Source organism: Loxodonta africana, chromosome 26 (assembly GCF_030014295.1).
Source record: "Loxodonta africana isolate mLoxAfr1 chromosome 26, mLoxAfr1.hap2, whole genome shotgun sequence".
Classification (NCBI taxonomy): domain Eukaryota; kingdom Metazoa; phylum Chordata; class Mammalia; order Proboscidea; family Elephantidae; genus Loxodonta; species Loxodonta africana.
Window position 1 is genome coordinate 24,033,609 of NC_087367.1, and position 18,815 is coordinate 24,052,423.

Here is an 18,815-nt window from a genome sequence, read left to right on the forward strand (position 1 = left end):
AAAATGAAACAAGACCCATACCTTACTCCATGCACAAAAACTTAACTCAAAATGGATCAAAGACCTAAATATAAAATCGAAAACGATAAAGATCATGAAAGAAAAAATTGGGACAACGTTAGGAGCCCTAATACATGGCGTAAACAGTATACAAAACATTATTAAGAATGCAGAAGAAAAACTAGATAACTGGGAGCTCCTGAAAATCAAACATCTAAGCTCATCCAAAGACTTCACCAAAAGAGTAAAAAAAGACTGCCTACAGACTGGGAAAAAGTTTTTAGCTGTGACATTGCTGATCAGCACCTGATCTCTAAAATCTACATGATACTGCAAAAACTCAACAGCAGAAAGACAAATAACCCAATTAAAAAATGGGCCAAAGATATGAATAGACACTTCACTAAAGAAGACATTCAGGCAGCTAGCAGATACATGAGGAAATGTTTGCGATCATTAGCCATTAGAGAAATGCATATCAAAACTACAATGAGATTTCATCTCACTCCAACAAGGCTGGCATTAATCCAAAAAACACAAAAGAATAAATGTTGGAGAGGCTGTGGAGAGACTGAAACACTTCTACACTGCTGGTGGGAATGTCAAATGGTGCAACCACTTTGGAAATCGATTTGGCGCTTCTTTAAAAAGCTAGAACTAGAACTACGATATGATCCAGCAATCCCACTCCTCGAAATATATCCTAGAGAAAGAAGTGCCTTTACACGAACAGATATATGCACACCCGTGTTTATTGCAGCACTGTTTACAATAGCAAAAAGATGGAAGCAACCAAAGTGCCCATCAACGGATGAATGGATAAATAATTTATGGTATATTCACGCAATGGAATACTACGCGTCGATAAAGAGCAGTGAGGAATCTGTGAAACATTGCATAACATGGATGAATCTTGAAGGCATTATGCTGAGTGCAATTAGTCCGTTGCAAAAGGACAAATACTGTATAAGACCACTATTATAAGAACTTGAGAAATAGTTTAAACTGAGAAGAAAACATTCTTTTGTGGTTACGAGAGGGGGGAGGGAGGGGAGGTGGGGGAGGAGCATTCACTAATTAGTAGATAAGAACTACTTTAGATGAAGGGAAAGACAGCACCCAATACGGGGGAGGTCAGCACAATTGGACTAAACCAAAAGCAAAGAAGTTTCCTGAATAAATTGCTTCGAAGGCCAGCGTAGCAGGGGCACGGGTCTGGGGACCATGGCTTCAGGGGACATCTAAGTCAACTGGAATAATAATATCTATTAAGAAAACATTCTGCATCCCACGTTGAAGAGTGCCATCTGGGGTCTTAAACACTAGCAAGAAGCCATCTAAGATGCATCAATTGGCCTCAGCCCACCTGGATCAAAGGAAAATGAAGAACACCAAGGACACAAGGCGATCACGAGCCCAAGAGACAGAAGGGGCCGCACGAACCAGAGAATACATCATCCTGAGACCAGAAGAACTAGATGGTGCCCGGCTACAACCGATGACTGCCCTGACAGGGAATGCAACAGAGAACCCCTGAGGGAGCAGGAGAGCAGTGGGATGCAGACCCCAAATTCTCATAAAAAAGACCAGACTTAATGGTCTGACTGAGACTGGAAGGACCCCAGTGGTCATTGCCCCCAGACCTTCTGTTGGCCCAGGACAGGAGACATTCCCGAAGCCAACTCTTCAGACATCGATTGGACTGGACAATGGATTGGAGAGGGATGCTGGTGAGGAATGAGCTTCTTGGATCAGGTGGACCCTTGAGACTATGTTGGTATCTCCTGCCTGGAGGAGAGATGAGAGGGTGGAGGGGGTTAGATGCTGGCGAAATGGATACGAAAAGAGAGAGTGGAGGGAGAGAGCGGGGGAGAGTAATTGGGAGTGTGTAGCAAGGTGTATATGGATTTTTGTGTGAGAGACTGACTTGATTTGTAAACTTAAAGCACAATAAAAATTATATATATATAAAAAATACAGCCTTGGAAACCCTATGGGGCAGTTCTTCTCTGTCCTATAGAGTCACTGTGAGTTGGAATCGACTCAATGGCAGTGGGTGGGTAATCTTTACAGAAACGGGTTGCCATATCTGTCTTCCATGGGGCTGGTGGGTTTGAACTGCCGACCTTTCAGTTAGCAGTCAAGTGCTTAACCACTGCCCCACCAGGGCTCCTTTCTATACATACATGCATATATGCATATATGTATTAATTTTTTTGTTGCTATTGGAAATAGGTTTTTTCTTCCCTTGTACTTTCTGTTGTTGTTTGTATGAAGGCTATTGGTTTCTGTATATTCATTTTCTAGCCTGCCATCCTACTGAATTCTCTGTTTGTGGTCAGTAATTCTTAATATTGTTTCAAAGCACAATTGAAACAGTTGATAGTCAGAATCAACTCAGCAGCAGCGAGTTTACAGGATATGTAGCTTTTTTTAAAAAAACTAAAGTCTTGGTTGAGAGCCATTAGCACGCTATACCTTTTTCCTGGTGTAGATTTCAATCCTGGCAAGTTAGAAAGGAGTCATTTATTTTGACTTCAAATTTCAAGGTTTCTAATTTGTAAAAAATGGTCATTTATTGTGTTTGGGGTGATGTGAACAACAAAGTATTTACTGGTATGTGCTGCAGCTTAACTCAGTCAAATAAGCACTTTTGTTTTTGAATAAGTTAGTAATTATGATATGTCTCATAGAAACATTATCAAATAAAGTGCGGTTCTTGTGATTTTTGCTTTCTAACATAAGTAACAAGTATGGGGATTTACAAGGCTCCACCAATTTAAGTGTTTCAAGGGAAGTTTATATTCCTGCTGACCAAAGAGTTCTCTGGTCTTTTATATTTTAGGAATATAGGCCTTTAGGTAGTAAGAATGACCCATTTGTCCTTTATAAGAAGTGAAGAGATGGTGATGTTTCTGGCTAGTATTTTTGCTAAAATTGTTTTCAAAGCTGGTACCCTGATGTATTAAAATTTGAGGCTAGAAGCTGAAAAACATTGCCTTGACTAAAAATATTCCTAGAAGTTCAGAAATAAAAACTGAGTTGTCTTCTGTCATATTTTCCTCAAAGAGAGTGCAGTGTTAGACTGATATTATGAAACTATACTTCCTTGCCCCATTTGCTGATAGTTTAACATTTAAGCATGCATGTATTCAATACAGTATCATGCTGAACTTTTAACAGCTCCTAGTTTTTTTTAGTCTTAGGGAAAGGAGCCCTGGTGGCGCAATGGTTAAGAGCTTGACTGCTAACCAAAAGGTCAGTGGTTCAAAGGCACCAGTACTCTGTGGGAGAAAAATGTGGCAGTTTGGTTCCATACAGATTACAGTCTTGGAAACCCTATGGGGCAGTTCTCCTGTGTCCTTTAGGGTTGCTATGAGTTGGAATCCACTTGATGGCAATGAGTTTGGAGGTTTTTTATTTTGTTTTGAGTTGTGAGAATGTTAAACTTTTCAGGTTTCAATTAAAGCATATATATCTTGATATTTTCTCTCTCTCTTTTTTAATAAAACAGGTAGAAAGAATTCTTTGATAGGATGTTTCTAGAGCCCTTTCTAATATAGAGAGTTTGGGTCTTTGATTCTTAGTATTATGAGCATGAGAAAAAAGAAAAAATGGAAAATTTGAGTGTAGAAAGCTACAGTAGGTTTTAGTAAACAAAGTCTTGTTATATCAGTAGTAAGTGATGGTAGAGAAATAGGATAATATAAATGCTCTTATATTTGGGAAATTACATCCATCAAAAAACAGAGGCAGCAAACTGTTAAAATTGGGTGACACTTAATAGTAACAAAGGAGCTGGTAGTTTAGCCCAGTCAGGACAAATTATGTAATTTCTCTGTTGTGTGAGAAAAGAGTTCAGAAGCGTTCCATTTCCCTTTTTAGATATAATCTGAAGTTAGTGAAAATCTGAAGGTTGACTGTAAGTATTGATTGAAAAAATAAATAAAAGCTAGTATCACCAAATAACAGAAAAGGCTGCTTGCTGTAGCTCAGTTAAAAGGTTAAAACTGTTGTAAGTTTAAGGTTAGACTGTGGATATTTTTACATATGTATTTGTTTATACAGAATGTACATTTTAATGTATATAATAGAGCAGAAAGCAGGCACAGTCATAGGAGCTTCCCAGACACATCCAGACACCTTTAGGGACCAAGTTGCTGGGGCTGAGGATCATGGGGCTCATGGTCTTGGGAGACATGTTGGTCAACTGGCATAACATAGTTCATAAAGAAAATGTTGTACATCCTACTTTGGTGAGCAGCATCTGGAGTCTTAAAGCATGCAAGCACCCATCTATGGTACATCTATTGGTCCCATCCCATCTGGAACAGTAGAGAACGAAGAAAATCAAAGACACAAGGAAAATATTAATCCAGAGGACTAGTGGAGCACATAAACCACAGCTTCTGCTAGCCTGAGCCCAGAAGAACTAGGTGGTACCTGGCTACCACCACTGCCTGCTCAGACAGGGATCACAATACAGGGTCCTGTTCAGAGTGGGAGGAAAATGTAGAACAAAATTCAAATTCACACAAAAAAGACCAGACATACTAGTCTAACAGAGACTGGAGGAACCCCCAAGACTGTGGCCGCCGGACAGCCTTCTGACTCAGAACTGAAGCTACTTCCATAGTTCACTTTTCAGCCAACGATTAGACAGGCCTCTAAAACAAGCAGTAACATCATATATGAGGAATGTGTGGTGTTATTTGCTGAATAGAAACAATAGCATCCATCTTTTTGTATTGGATATTAGAATACTAGAAAGTTGTTTAATATCACCAGTGTATATCTGAGCTACTAACACGATAGATTTTACTTACTATCACAGTAGGATCAATCCTTTATTCTACTTTTGTTTCAGATTATTAAGACTTAAAACCTGAACCCCGTTGCCGTCGAGTTGATTCCGACTCATAGAGACCCTATAGGACAACGTAGAACTTCCCCATAGGGTTTCCAAGGAGCGCCTGGTAGATTTGAACTGCCAGTCTTCTGGTTAGCAGCTGTAGCACTTAACCACTACACCACCAGGGTTTCCTATTAAGAGTTAGGAAATAAAAATGTTTGTTAATTTTAGTTTTGTAGTTCACAGGCCACAAAATCTTGGTAAAAAATGTATATATTTTATGCATAATATCAGACTGCAATTTGTATTGTCAGAGAACCTTTCCTGATGGTACAGTTTGTCCTGTATTTGTTTTTCTTCCACATTAGATTATCTTCCCCAAGAACTCAGTATACTGTAAAGAACACCTTACACAGTGCCTGGCACTTAGTATTTGTTGAGTGAAGCAGTTAGTGAATTTCTGAGCTTTCTCTATTGTTTTCCAAAAAAAATGAAATCTAGTCACAAGTAATGATCCTTGGGTGGCACAGATGGCTAAGCGCACGATTACCAGCTGAGAGGTTGGTGGTTCAGAGCCACCCAGAGGCACCTCAGAAGACAGGCTTGGCAGTCTGCTTCCGAAAGGTCACAGGCTTGAAAACCCTATGGAACAGTTCTGTTCCATACTCATGGGGTCACCTTGAGTAGGAATTGAATCGGTGACAACTAACAACAACAGTTACAAGTAACACTCAGAGTGGAATCTTTTATTGTACTTAAGGCAGTTGAAAGTGTGTATGGTATAATGGATATTTATTTTAAAAGAATCTTTTTAAAAAGAAAATTCCCAGTTATGGATAACATAGCCATTAAGAGCACAGCTTTTTGGAGTCAAGACAGCCTGGGTTCAATTTTATTAACTTCTGAGTGCCAGTTACTTCACCTATAAAATAGGCCTGATAATGCCTACCTCACAGGGTCATTGTGGAATAAATGAAATGCTCTACATAAAGCTTGTGATACAATGCCTGGCACATAGTAAATGCTCAGTAAGTGGTAGTTCATTTTGTGATTGTTGATGGTGTGTTATTACCATTATCAACACCATCATCATTATACTGTGTTGGATAGCACCCCTCCCAAAATTCACGTCCTACCCAAAACCTCAGAATGTTAACTTATTTGGAAGTAGGTTCTTTGCAGATGTAGTGAGTTAAGATGAGGTCATACTGGAGCAGGGTGGGCCTTTAATCCAGTGTGACTGGTGTCGGGTGCCCTTATAAAAAGAGAAGAGTCACAGACTCTAAGACACAGAAGGAAGATGGACATGTGAAGGTAGAGGCAGAAATTGGAGTTATGCTGCCACAAACTGAGAATCACCTGGGTTACTAGAAACTGGAAGAGACAAGGAAGGATTCTTCCTTCTCCCCTAGAGGCTTCTCAGGTAACATGGCCCTGCCAACACCTTGATTTTGGAGATCTAGTCTCCAGAACTGTGGGAGAATGAATTTCTATTGTTTTAAGCCACCCAGTTTGTGGTACTTTGTTAGGGCAGCCATGGGAAGGTAATACTGATCATTATCATATTCTGAACAGTATCATGGTCCATACGTTGAATCAGGAACAAAGCATTTCCAGATAGGAAAGTTGTAAAATACTATGTGAAACTAATGTCATGTTGTATTAATCACCAAAGATAATATATTGAAACACATAAAAGAGATTGCTGGGTTTTACCTCCTTCACACTAGGGATTCTTGCTAGAGTGGAAATTGGAAAGCATCACTGAAAGCCTGGTATCAGCATTGCAGAATTGTTTAGGAGGTCAAACACAGTCTGAAATCAGGACTCAGACGTCGTGTAATCCTTCTGTCAACCTTATGAGTTGTTGATTGCCTTGTAATATTTAACCTTTGGAAATGTTGAGATTATTAACTCGAAAGTTGCATTTCCTCATAAAAATTGTATGTCTTTTCAATTAGCAGTGATAGGGACATTTTCTTAAGTTTTCATGGAACCATAGAACTGAAATCTGTGTGCTTTTATTTGGCTTTGTGCATGATATAATGGTTCTTAAAGCCTTCAGCTACCACTTGTCTGTCAGCTTGTCATACTGTGGTGGTGCTGTGATGCTGGAAGCTATACCACCGGTATTTCGAATACCAGCAGGGTCACCTATGGTGAGCAGGTTTCAGCATAGCTTCCAGACTAAGATGGACTAGGAAGAAATACGTGGCAGTCTACTTCTGAAAAAAATTGCTCGTTTGAACACCTTATGAACAACAGGGGAACATTGTCTGATACAGTGCCAGAAGATGAGCCCCTCGGGTTAGAAGGCACTCAAAATATGACTGGGGAAGAGCTGTCTTCTCAAAGTAGAGTCAACCTTAATGACATGGATGGAGTAAAGCTTTTGGGACCTTAATTTGCTGATACGGCACGACTACACATGAGAAGAAATAGCTGCAAACATCCATTAATAATTGGAACATGGAATGTACAAAGTATGAATCTAGGAGAATTGGATAGATATCCTAGGCATTAGTGAGCTGAAATGGATTGATGTTGGCTATTTTGAATCAGACGTTCATGGTCTGCTATGCTGAGAATGACAGAGAGGAATGGCATTGCATTCAGAATCTATCCTGAAGGACAACACTGTCAGTGATAGGATAATATCCATACACTTACAAGAAGACCAGTTAATTTGACTGTTACTCAGATTTACACACTAACCACTAAAGCCAAAGATGAAGAAATTAAAGATTTTTATCAGCTTCTACAGTCTGAAATTGATCAAACATGCAATCAAGATGCACTGATAATTACTGGTGATTGCGACGTGAAAGCTGGAAACGAAGAAGGATTGGTAGTTGGAAAATATGGCCTTTGTGATAGGAAAGTCAGAGGTTGCATGATAGAATTTTGCAAGACCAATGACTTCTACATTGCAAATACCTTTTTTTTTTTTTTTAAACCAACATAAACGGCAACTATGGAGGAAACCCTGGTAGAGTAGTGGTTAAGAGCTATGGCTGCTAAACAAAAGGTTGGTGACTTGAATCCACCAGGTACTCCTTGGAAACTCTATGGGGCAGTTCTGCTCTGTTCTATAGGGTTGCTATGAGTCAGAATCGACTCGATGGCAGCGGGTTTCGTATTTGATTTTTATACACATGGACCTCACCAGACTGAATACACAGGACTCAAATTGACTATACCTGTGGAAAGAGATGATGGAAAATCTCAATATTATCAGCCAGAACAAGGCCAGGGACCGACTGCGGAAAAGACCGTCAATTGCTCATACTCAAGTTCAAGTTGAAGAAAAAGAAAATTAAGACAAGTTCACGAGTATATCCCACCTTCATTTAGAGACCATCTCAAGAGATAGATTTGACACATTGAACATTAATGACTGAAGACCAGACGAGTTATGGAATGACATCAGAGACATCATACATGAAGAAAGCAAGAGGTTATTAAAAAGAATGAAAGAAAAGACCAAAATTGATGTCAGGAGAGACTCTGAAACTTGCTCTTGAGCATAGAGTTGCTAAAGCGAAAGGAATAAATGAAGAAAAAGCTAAACAGATTTCCAAGGGCAGCTGGAGAAGACAGAGTATTATAATGAAACGTGCAAAGACCTGGAGTTAGAAAACCAGGAAAGAAGAACATGCTTGGCATTTCTCACGCTGAAAGAACTGAAGAAGAAATTCAAGCAATGAGTTCCAATATTGAAGGATTCTATGGGGAAAGTATTGAACAACTCAGGAAGCATCAAAAGAAGATGGAAGGAATGCACAGAATCACTGTACCAAAAAGAATTGGTTTAGTGCTTAACCATGTCAGGAGGTAACCATGATCAAGAGCTGATGGCGGTGAAGGAAGAAGTCCAAGGTGCACTGAAGGCACTGGTGAAAAACAGGGCTCCAGGACTAGATGGAATAACAGTTGAGATGCTTCAGCAAACAGATGTGGCACTGGAGGTGCTCACTCTTCTATGCCAAGAAATTTGAAAGACAAGAGCTACCTGGCCAGTCAACTTGAAGAGATCTGTATTTGTGCCCATTCCAAAGAAAGGTGATCCAACAGAATGTGGAAATTATCGACCAATGTTATTAATATCACACACAAGTAAGATTTTCTGAATATAATTCAAAACCAGGTGCAGCAATACATCAACAAGGAACTGCCAGAAATTCAAGCCAGGTTCAGAAGAGAATGTGGAATGAGGGATATTATTGCTGACGTGAGATGGATGAATCTTGGCTGAAAGCAGAGTAGACCAGAAAGATGTTTACCTGTGTTTTATTGACTGTGCAAAGGTATTTGACTATGTGGATCATAACAAATTATGGATAACATCATCAAGAATGGGAATTCCAGAATACTGGCTTGTGCTCATGTGAAACCTGTATATTAGACCAAGACACAGTTGTTCAAACAGAACAAGGGGATCCTGAGTGGATTAAGATCAGAAAAGGTATGCATCAGGGTTGTATCCTTTCACCCTACTTATTCAGCCTGTATGCTAAGCAATTAATCCGAGAAGTTGGACTACATGAAGAAGAACGGGGCATTGGGATTGGGGGAAGACTCATTAACAACCTGCAATATGCATGTGATACAATCTTGCTTGCTGAAAGCAAAGAGAACTTGAAGCACTTACTGATGAGGATCAATGACTATGGCCTTGAGTATGGATTACACCTCAGTATAAAGAAAACAAAAATCGTCACAACTGCACCAATAAGCAACATCATGGTAAACAGAGAAAATATTGAAGTTGGCAGGATTTCCATGTTACTTGGACCCACAGTCTAATGCCCATGGAAGCAAGAAATCAAATGACATATTGCATTGAGCAAATCTGCAAAAGACCTCTTTTAAGTGTTAAAAAGCAAAGATGTCACTTTGAAGACTAAGGTACTCCTGATCCTAGCCATCGTATTTTCAGTTGCCTCATAAGCATGCAAAAGCTGGACAATGAATAATGAAGACCAAAGAAGAATTGATGCCTTTGAATTATGGTATTGGCAAAGAACGAACAAATCTGCCTTGGAAGAAGAACAGCCAGAATACTCTTAGCAAGAATGGCAAGACTTTTTCTCACATACTTTGGACATGTTATCAGGAGGGAACAGCCCCTGGAGAAGAACATCATGCTTGGTAAAGTAGAGGGTCAGTGAAAAGGAGGAAGACCCTCAATGAGACGGACTGACTCCATAGCTGCAGCAGTGGGCTCAAGCATAACAATGATTGTGAGGATGGCGCAGGACCAGGCAACGTTTCATTCTGTTGTACATCGTGTCCCTTTGAGTCGTAACCGACTTGAGGGTACCTAACAATAACAACAAAGCCTTTAGAGGTTCAGAATCTGCCAGTATTTTAAATAATTTAACTTGAATTATAGATGACCCAATCATCTGTTTCTGTGTGTAATTCTTTGATGTTGTGTATAGATTGTTGTGGTGCATTTAAAAGTTATTAGCCCAGCTTTCTTAGTACTTTCGCTTTTCTTTCTTCGTAACTAATAATGCATGCTTAAGAAAAAAATTAAGGCACTCAATAAAGTGAAAGACCCTTCCTTCCACCTCTCACTTTACAGTCTCCATCTTTAACTACTGGTAACTGCTGTATATTCTTTTAGAACTTTTCTATAGATATGTGGACTCTGTGTAGGTGTGTATGTTTATGTATGTCATATACTTACCCATGTAGTTTTTTTAGTACTATGTTACTATACAACTTGCTTTCTAATTCAATACCGTGTTATGAAAATCTCATTAAGCTCAAATGGGGGTGGGGAGGTGGTGGCGGAGAGATGTCACTTAGAGATTACCAAGGACTGAGGAATACCAGGGCTAAAGAAACTGGAACTAAAAGAGATCTTCCCCCAGGTGGTATTTCATAGTATGAATTTGTCATAATTTTGTTTTATCATTTTCCTGATAATGGACACTTTGTTTGTTTTTAGCTTAATTGTAAATAACTACTTCATCAAACGTTTGTATATACACATCTTTGTACTTTTTTTTTTTAAGTTTTGTACTTGTTTATTGTTTACATCCCCCTGTACGCACACACACGTTGGAAAACAAGCTCCATGAGGACAAGGTTCTGCCATCTTCTTTTTAACTCATGTTCAGTGCCTAGAGTATTATGTTTCCATGGGTGGTACAAATGGTTAAGTGCTTGATTACTTACTAATCATAAGATTGGTGATTTGAATCCACCCAAAGATGTCTTGGAAGAAACGCTTGGCAATCAGCTCCCAAAAGGTCATAGTCTTGAAAACCTTTTGGAGGGTAGTTGTACTCTGCAGCACGTGGGTCACCTAGAGTTTTAGATAATTCTGCAATAAATGTTTGTCGAATGAGTAACTGAATTCGGCACCGGAAGGGGAGTTTTTAGAAGAACTTTCTGGAAGATTTTGGGGTGGGCACTAGTGCTGCGCCATGGTTTAGGTTTCAGCCTTTTGGTGAAAAGAGCTGGATTTGCAGGTAACTGCTGTGGGCTCAGAGGGGAGGATTGCTGCATGGTGCCCTTTCTGATACATACTCAGTGTGGCTCCAACACAGGAAGGCCTGTAGGGAGCACAGCGCCCACAGACCTCTGACACGACTCCCCATCCTCACAGGAGTAGTAGTTACACATGTCAGTGTGTTAGGTGGTCTTCAAGGCAGGGACATATGGAAAGAGCTGAACAGGAATGGAGACTTACAGATTTATGGGGACGACTTTGCCGGGGACCAGAAGCCCTACATTAGTAAGTGGGGCAGTGAGCCAGAGAGACCTGTGTTATTCTTTGTTCCTTTCTAAGCATATTTGTGGGATAAATTGTTAGAACTGAAATTACTGGATCATAGGATATATGTTTTAAAATGGTGATACTAAAAGTTGGTCCTCTAAATATTATTGTGATCCTGGGAAAATCCTGACCCTTCCCACATAAACAGCAAGAAAGGCAACTAGTAGCTTGTAATTAGCTCTGTCACAACCCTGAAATAGTGGGCAGAAGATCAGAGCAAGGAGTGGCAAACTGAATCAAAACAAGGACAAATGTCATAGTAGGAAAAGAGCTTCTTCCAAGGTCCCCTCCCCTCTCCTTCCCGGGGTGGCAGATGGAGAGCTGCAGGGCAGCTGGAACCTCAGTGCACCCCTACGCTACACCTGGCTCTCCTGTGCACTGGGAAGGGCCCTGACCTCTGGCTCTGAAAGAGATAGGACAGATCTTGCTAGTGGACTGTTCAGGGTGAATATTCTGACTGGTCTGGAGGAAGCTGGAAATAGATAACCCGGAAAAGCAAACCAGTTGCTGTCTAGTTGATTCTGACCCATGGTGACCCCATGTGTTTCAGAGTAGGGTTTTTAGTGGCTGTGATCTTTCAGAAGTAGATCGCCAGGCCTTTCTTCCAAGGTGCTGCCTCTGGGTGGATTTGAACAACCACCCTTTAAGTTAATTGCTGAGCTTTTAACCATTTGCACCACCCAGGGACTCCTAAATAAAAAAACAAACCAAACCTGTTGCCATCAAGTCAATTTCGACTCATAGCAAACTTATACGACAGAGTAGAACTGCCCCATAGGGTTTCCAAGGAGCGGCTGGTGGATTCGAACTGCCGACCTTTTGGTTAGCAGCCAAGCTCTTAACCACTGTGCCAAAACAAAACAAACCCATTGCCGTTGAAATATACAATAACTGAAATAAAAAACTCATTGAAAGGATTTGAAAATTATCGTTACTGTTTATACCCCTATTATAGATATATGAGAAGGCCCATTTTTCTCATACTTTTGCCAGTTCTAGATATTAGATTTCATTAAAAAAATTTTTTTTCTGACAGAATGATACGTCAAAAATGTATTTTATTGTTTTAATTTGCATTTCTTTCATTTTAAGTGAGGTTGATAAAGATTTTATAATATCCATTATTTGTATTTCTTTCATAAATTGCTATTTACCATCATTCTTTCTTCATTTTCTACTTGTTTATTTTGATCACTGTACAGAAGCCTTAATTTGTAGGCAGCCAAGTATGCTGTTGTTTTTCTCTGTGGCTTCTGGATTCATGTTATGTTTGGGAGGTCTTCACTCCGTGATTATCAAAATGTTCTGTTTTCTACTAGTATTTTAATAATTTTGGTTTTTACATATAAGTTTTAAAACATCTGAATTTATTGTGATATATAGCATAAAATGAATAGCAGGTTTTTTTTTAATAATTTTTATTGTGCTTTAAGTGAAAGTTTACAAATGAAGTTAGTCTGTCACACAAAAACTTATATACACCTTGCTAAAAACAATACTTCCAATTACTCTCCCCCTAATGAGACAGCCCGCTCCCTCCTTCCGTGCTCTCTTTTTGTATCCACTTCGCCGGCTTCTAACCTCCTCTACCGTCTCATCTCCCCTCCAGGCAGGAGATACCAACATAGTCTCAAGTGTCCACCTGATCCAGGAAGCTCCCTCCTCACCCGCATCCCTCTCCAACCCATTGTCTAGTCCAATCCACGTCTGAAGAGTTGGCTTCGGGAATGGTTCCTGTCCTGGGCCAACAGAAGGCCTGGGGACCATGACCACCAGGGTCCTTCTAGTCTCAGTCAGACCATTAAGTCTGGTCTTATGAGAATTTGGAGTCTGCATCCCACTGCTCTCCTGCTCCCTCAGGGGCTCTCTGTTGTGTCCCCTGTCAGGGCAGTCATCAGTTATAGCCAGGCACCATCTAGTTCTTCTGGTCTCAGGATGATGTAGTCTCTGGTTCGTGTGGCCCTTTCTGTCTCTTGGGCTCGTAATCACCTTGTGTCCTTGGTGTTCTTCATTCTCCTTTGATCCAGGTGGGTTGAGACTCATTGATGCATCTTAGATGGCTGCTTGCTAGCGTTCAAGGCCCCAGACGCCACTCTTCAAAGTGGGATGCAGCATGTTTTCTTAATAGATTTTATTATGCCAGTTGACTTAGATGTCCCCTGAAACCATGGTCACCAGACCCCTGCCACTGCTATGCTGGCCTTTGAAGCATTCAGTTTATTCAGGAAACTACTTTGAATAGCAGTAGTTTTGAAAGTGTCCTTTCCCCACTGATTTCAGTTGCTACCTTTATCATAATCTAAATTTGGACTGTTTTGTTCTATTGCTCTTTTTGCCAGAAACACACTTTTCTAATCATTGTGTGTCTAATTATCTCCTAATAACTGAAATATTATTGGACAATCATTATGATAGTGTTTCTGTCACACGCAATTTGAGATAAAATATTTCCTTACTTTGCTACTCTTGCCCCTAACCTTTTAGCCAAATCCCTGAATGTTGTATTAGGTAGGATATAGCATAATGACAGTGTAGTCAAAGCATGTTCTGAATTAACTAGTAAGATTAACTGTTGTCCTTAGGTGCTGTCAAGTCGCTTCTGACTCACGTAAAACAGAGCGAAACACTGGCGGTCCCGTGCTGTCCCCATGGTTGTCGTTTTGTTTGAGCCCATTGTTGAATCCACTGTGTCAGTAGTCCATCTTGTTGAAGGTCCTCTTATTTTTCGCTCACCCCCTGCTTTACCAAGCATGATGTCCTTCTCCAGGGGACAGTTCCTTCCTGATAACCTGTCCAGAGTATGTAGGACAAAGTCTTGCCATACTTGGTTCTAAGGAGCATTCTGGCTGTACTTCTTCCAAGAGAAATGTGTTCATTCTTTTGGCAGTCCATGGTATATATTCAATATTCTTCACCAGGTACACATACTGTTTCACATAAGTTTGTATTTCTAAAACAGGTAACCTAGAGGATGGTGTTTTATGTTACACAATGATTATTTGCTTTACATAAACGTTCATCTTAGGAGTCATTTACCTGTGAGGCTCCTGATCAGTGACCAGTTGCTATTGAGTTGATTCTGACTCATGGTGACCCCAGTGAACTGCCCTCCGTAGAATTTTCTTTTCTTTCTTTTTTTATTGTGCTTTTTGGGTTTTAGGTGAAAGTCTACAGAGCAAATTAGTTTCTCATTCAACAATTTATGCACAGATTGTTTTGTGACATTGGTTCCAATCCCTGCGACATGTCAACATTCTCCCCATTTCCACCCTGGGGTCTGCATTTGCTTATCCCTTCCTGCCTTCGCTTTTGGGGAGGTATTGCTCATTTGGTCTCATTTACCTGATTGGGCTAAGAAGCACACTCTTCACATGTGATATTGTTTGTTTTATAGACCTGTGTAATCTTCGGCTGAAGGGCTAAAGGGTGGACTTCGGAAGTGATTTCAGTTCTGAGTTTAAAAGGCTGTCTGGGGGCTATAGTTTTGGGTTCCTGCAGTCTCTGTCAGACCTGTAAGTCTGGTCTTTTTTTGTGAACTTGAATTTTGTTCTACATTTTTCTTCCGCTGTGTCTGGAATGCTCTGTTGTGATCCTGTCAAAGCAGTCAGGGCTCTATAAAGTTTTCAATCCTGATTTTTTGAAAGTAGATCACCAGGCCTTTCTTCCAAGGGATCTCTAGGTGGACTTGAACCATCAACCCTTTGGTTAGCAGCTGAGCACGTTAACCGTTTGCACCGCCCGGAGAATCCATAAAACTCCTACCTGATCTTAAATGCTTCTTTACAGAAATGGGAATTATTGTTTTTCCTGAGTGCATGTTTTATAGTCCATTTTAAGCAGATGCGTATAGATTTATCAATATTTTCCTAGTTTACTCCTGGTTTTGAGAGTCACTTTACTGAGTCAAGATGTGGAAAAGAAAAGGTACAAAAAATACACATTAAAATTTAAAAAAATATATATTTATAATTTTTCTGATTAGTATGATATTTACATATAATATTCAGGAAATATAGAACATTGTACAAAGAGTATAAACATTACCTACCTTGCTGTAAATTTAAAAGTTAAATTTTATGCATATATATGTGGTTATGATTAATAATAGAATAGTTGAGCACTTAGTATCTACCTGGCCTAATCTTTTTACAAATACTGACTAATTTAATCTTCACAGCAGTCCTATGAGGTAGTTTACCTCATTATTTCTATTTTACAGATGAGGACACTGGCGTAGAGAGGTTAAAGAACTTTCCCTGCCAGGGTCATTAAAGGTAATAAATGACGGAGCTAGGATTGAAACGCACAGTACATACTGACAATCACTATGCTATATTTCCTTTGTGTGTATTTGTTTTCTTGCGTGCATATACCATCTTGTCTGCCTGTCTACTTATCTTTCTGGAGCAAGAGTTTCCAAAGGGATTCTAGTTTGCCCCGGGATTAAGGGACAAACTTGGTAGTAATAATAAGGTGAATGGAATATATTTTATTTACGTTTTCTTCTATGCTTTTACAATTAAAAAAATTGATTTTTTAAGAAAACTAGAACTGTGAGTTCATAGATATTTGCCTTATATTGTGAGTTTCCTATTTCTGGGAGAATAATAGAAGACAGTGGTGGTTCAGTGGTAGAATTCTCGCCCTGTAAGTGAGAGACCTGCGTTCAGGTCTGGCCTAGCACCTCAAGTGCAGACACCACTCGTCTGTCAGTGAAGGCATTTGATTCTGGATCATAACAAATTATGGATAACATTGCAAAGAATGGGAATCCCAGAACACTTAATTGTGCTCATGCAGAACCTGTACATAGATCAACACGCAGTCATTCGAACAGAATAAGGGGGTACTCTGTGGTTTAACATCAGGAAAGGTGTGTGCCAAGGTTGTATCCTCTCACCATCCTTATTCAGGCTGTATAAGAAAAACAGAAACCCATTGGCATCAAGTCGATTCCGACTCATAGCAACCATATAGGACAGAGTAGAACTGTTCCATAGAGTTTCCAAGGAGTGCCTGGTGGATTTGAACTGCTGACCTTTTGGTTAGCAGGTGTAGCGCTTAACCACTACGCCACCAGGGTTTCCAGTCTGTATACTAAGCAAATAATCCAAGAAGCTGAACTATACGAAGAAGAACGTGGCATCAGCATTGGAGGAAGACTAATAACCAGCAATATGCAGATGACACAGTCTTGCTTGCTGAAAGCAAAATGGACTTGAAGGACTTCCTGATAAAAATCAAAGACTCTACAGCCTTCGGTACCAATTGCACCTTAACATAAAAGGAAAATCCTCACAACTGGACCAATAAGTAAAATCATAGTAAACAGAGAAAAGATTGAAGTTGTCCAGGATTTCATCTTACTTGGATCCACAGTCAACATCCATGGAAGCAACAGTCAAGAAATCAAGACGCGCGTTGCATTGGGCAAATCTGCTGCAAAAGACCTCTTTAAAATGTTAAAAAAGCAAAGATGTCATTTTGAGGATTTCAGTTGCCTCATATGCGTGCGAAAGCTGGACAATGCATAAGGAAGACTGACAAAGAATTGATACCTTTGAATTACCGTGTTATCAAAGAATATTGAATATACCATGTACTGCCAGAAGAACGAACAAATCTGTCTTAGAAGAAGTACAGCCAGAGTGTTCCTTAGAAGCAAGGATGGTGAGAGTTTGTCTAGCATTCTTTGAACACGTTGGTCAGGAGGAGCAGTCCCTGGAGAAGGACATCTTGCTTAGTAAAGTAGAGGGTGAGCGAAAAAGGGGAAGACCTTCAAGGAGATGGATTGACACAGTGGTTGCAACAGTGGGCTTAAAAGCATATCAATTATTGTGAAGATGGCGCAGGACTCTTACACATTTCCATATACCCCCTTATGGTGTAGTACCATCCTTGATAAGAATACTATTTTCATTTGTATTACTCTTAACCTTTTAAATAATTATACCTAACCTAAAACCCCAAATTACTAACTCTACCCACTTTTTAAACAATACAAGATCCTTAGAACTTAAACTTCAGTAACACCTTACCATTTACATGCTATTCAATATTTGAGTTAAATCCTGAAATATACTCTTTAAAAGAACACATTATTGCACATCTTTTGGTGGTGAACTCTCAGGTTTTGTTTGTCAGAGAGTATCTTTATTTTGCTCTATTTCATGAATGATGTTTTACCTGGGAATATGATTCAAGATTAGCTTAATTTCTCTCAGTGCGGTATTAACCTACAGTCCTTCTGACTTCTATTTTTCTGAGAAGTCTAATTGTTGTTCCTTTGTATATCTTCTGTCTTTTTTTCTGACAGCTTTTAAAGATCACCTCTTTGTCTGTAGTGTTCTACAGTTTCATATGCTGTGTTAGTTTATTTATTTATTTTTTAATTAGTCCTCCTTGGGATTTGTGCCTCCAGAATCTGAGGATTTATGTCTTACATTCGCTCTGGGAAATTTGCAGCCACTGTCTCTTGAAATAATTCTCCATTCTTTCTGTTCTCTCCTTCTGAAACTCCAGTAAGATGCTTGCTAGATCTTATCTTATTCTTTATGTCTCTTAACTGCTCTTTGATAGCTTCTACCTCTTTGATTCTCTTTGCTGCATAGTGGGTAATTTCTTCACATCTATCATCCAGTTTACCAATTCTGCCTATGTCTAATCCATTCGGTTTTTAATTTTAATGATTATATATTTTTTATTTCCTACCGGCTGGGTCATTTTTTATATCTCTTATTTCTGACTCATATATTTAGTGCCTTCTTTTATTCTTGTAAACTTTTAAAGCATCTTTTTAATTTTTTATTATTCACCTGTTCATTCCAAAATCTGAACTTCTTGCAGTTTTAATTGTGTTGTTCATAGCTTTGGCTGTTCTTAACTCATGGTGGTTTGCTTCCTTTTGTGTTTAGCAATTTTCTGTTTTAAGCCTATATTTGGCTGATACTAATATTTAGGAATTTTCTGGGGTATGCGTTGAAAGCGTGTTTCTTTATAGAGAATTTGCTTGTTTCTGACAGGTGAGCTGGTGTACTGCCAACGCAGAAATGGTTTAAATTCATTCCTCAGCTTGTAGTTCTTGGTCTTATCAAGAAGTTTAAGTTTATACCCTTAGCTTTGCTGAGGACAGGCTTGTAATTACGAATTTTCAATGGGAATTATTTTCCT

The 18,815-nt window shown here is 39.5% G+C and overlaps 1 protein-coding gene across 11 annotated transcripts in view; it reads left to right on the forward strand.

Annotated features, from left to right (window-relative positions):
• MAP4K3 (mitogen-activated protein kinase kinase kinase kinase 3) overlaps window positions 1-18,815 on the forward strand; it is a 238,945-nt gene that overhangs the window by 67,405 nt on the left and 152,725 nt on the right. Inside the window, exon 1 of one of the 11 annotated variants that reach the window (XM_023555303.2) lies at window positions 15,873-15,919. The exons of the other annotated variants lie outside the window; for them this stretch is intronic. The gene's annotated coding sequence lies outside the window, so the exon portion shown is untranslated. Of the gene's footprint in view, window positions 1-15,872; window positions 15,920-18,815 lie in introns of those variants that run through there. 11 annotated transcript variants of the gene reach the window in all.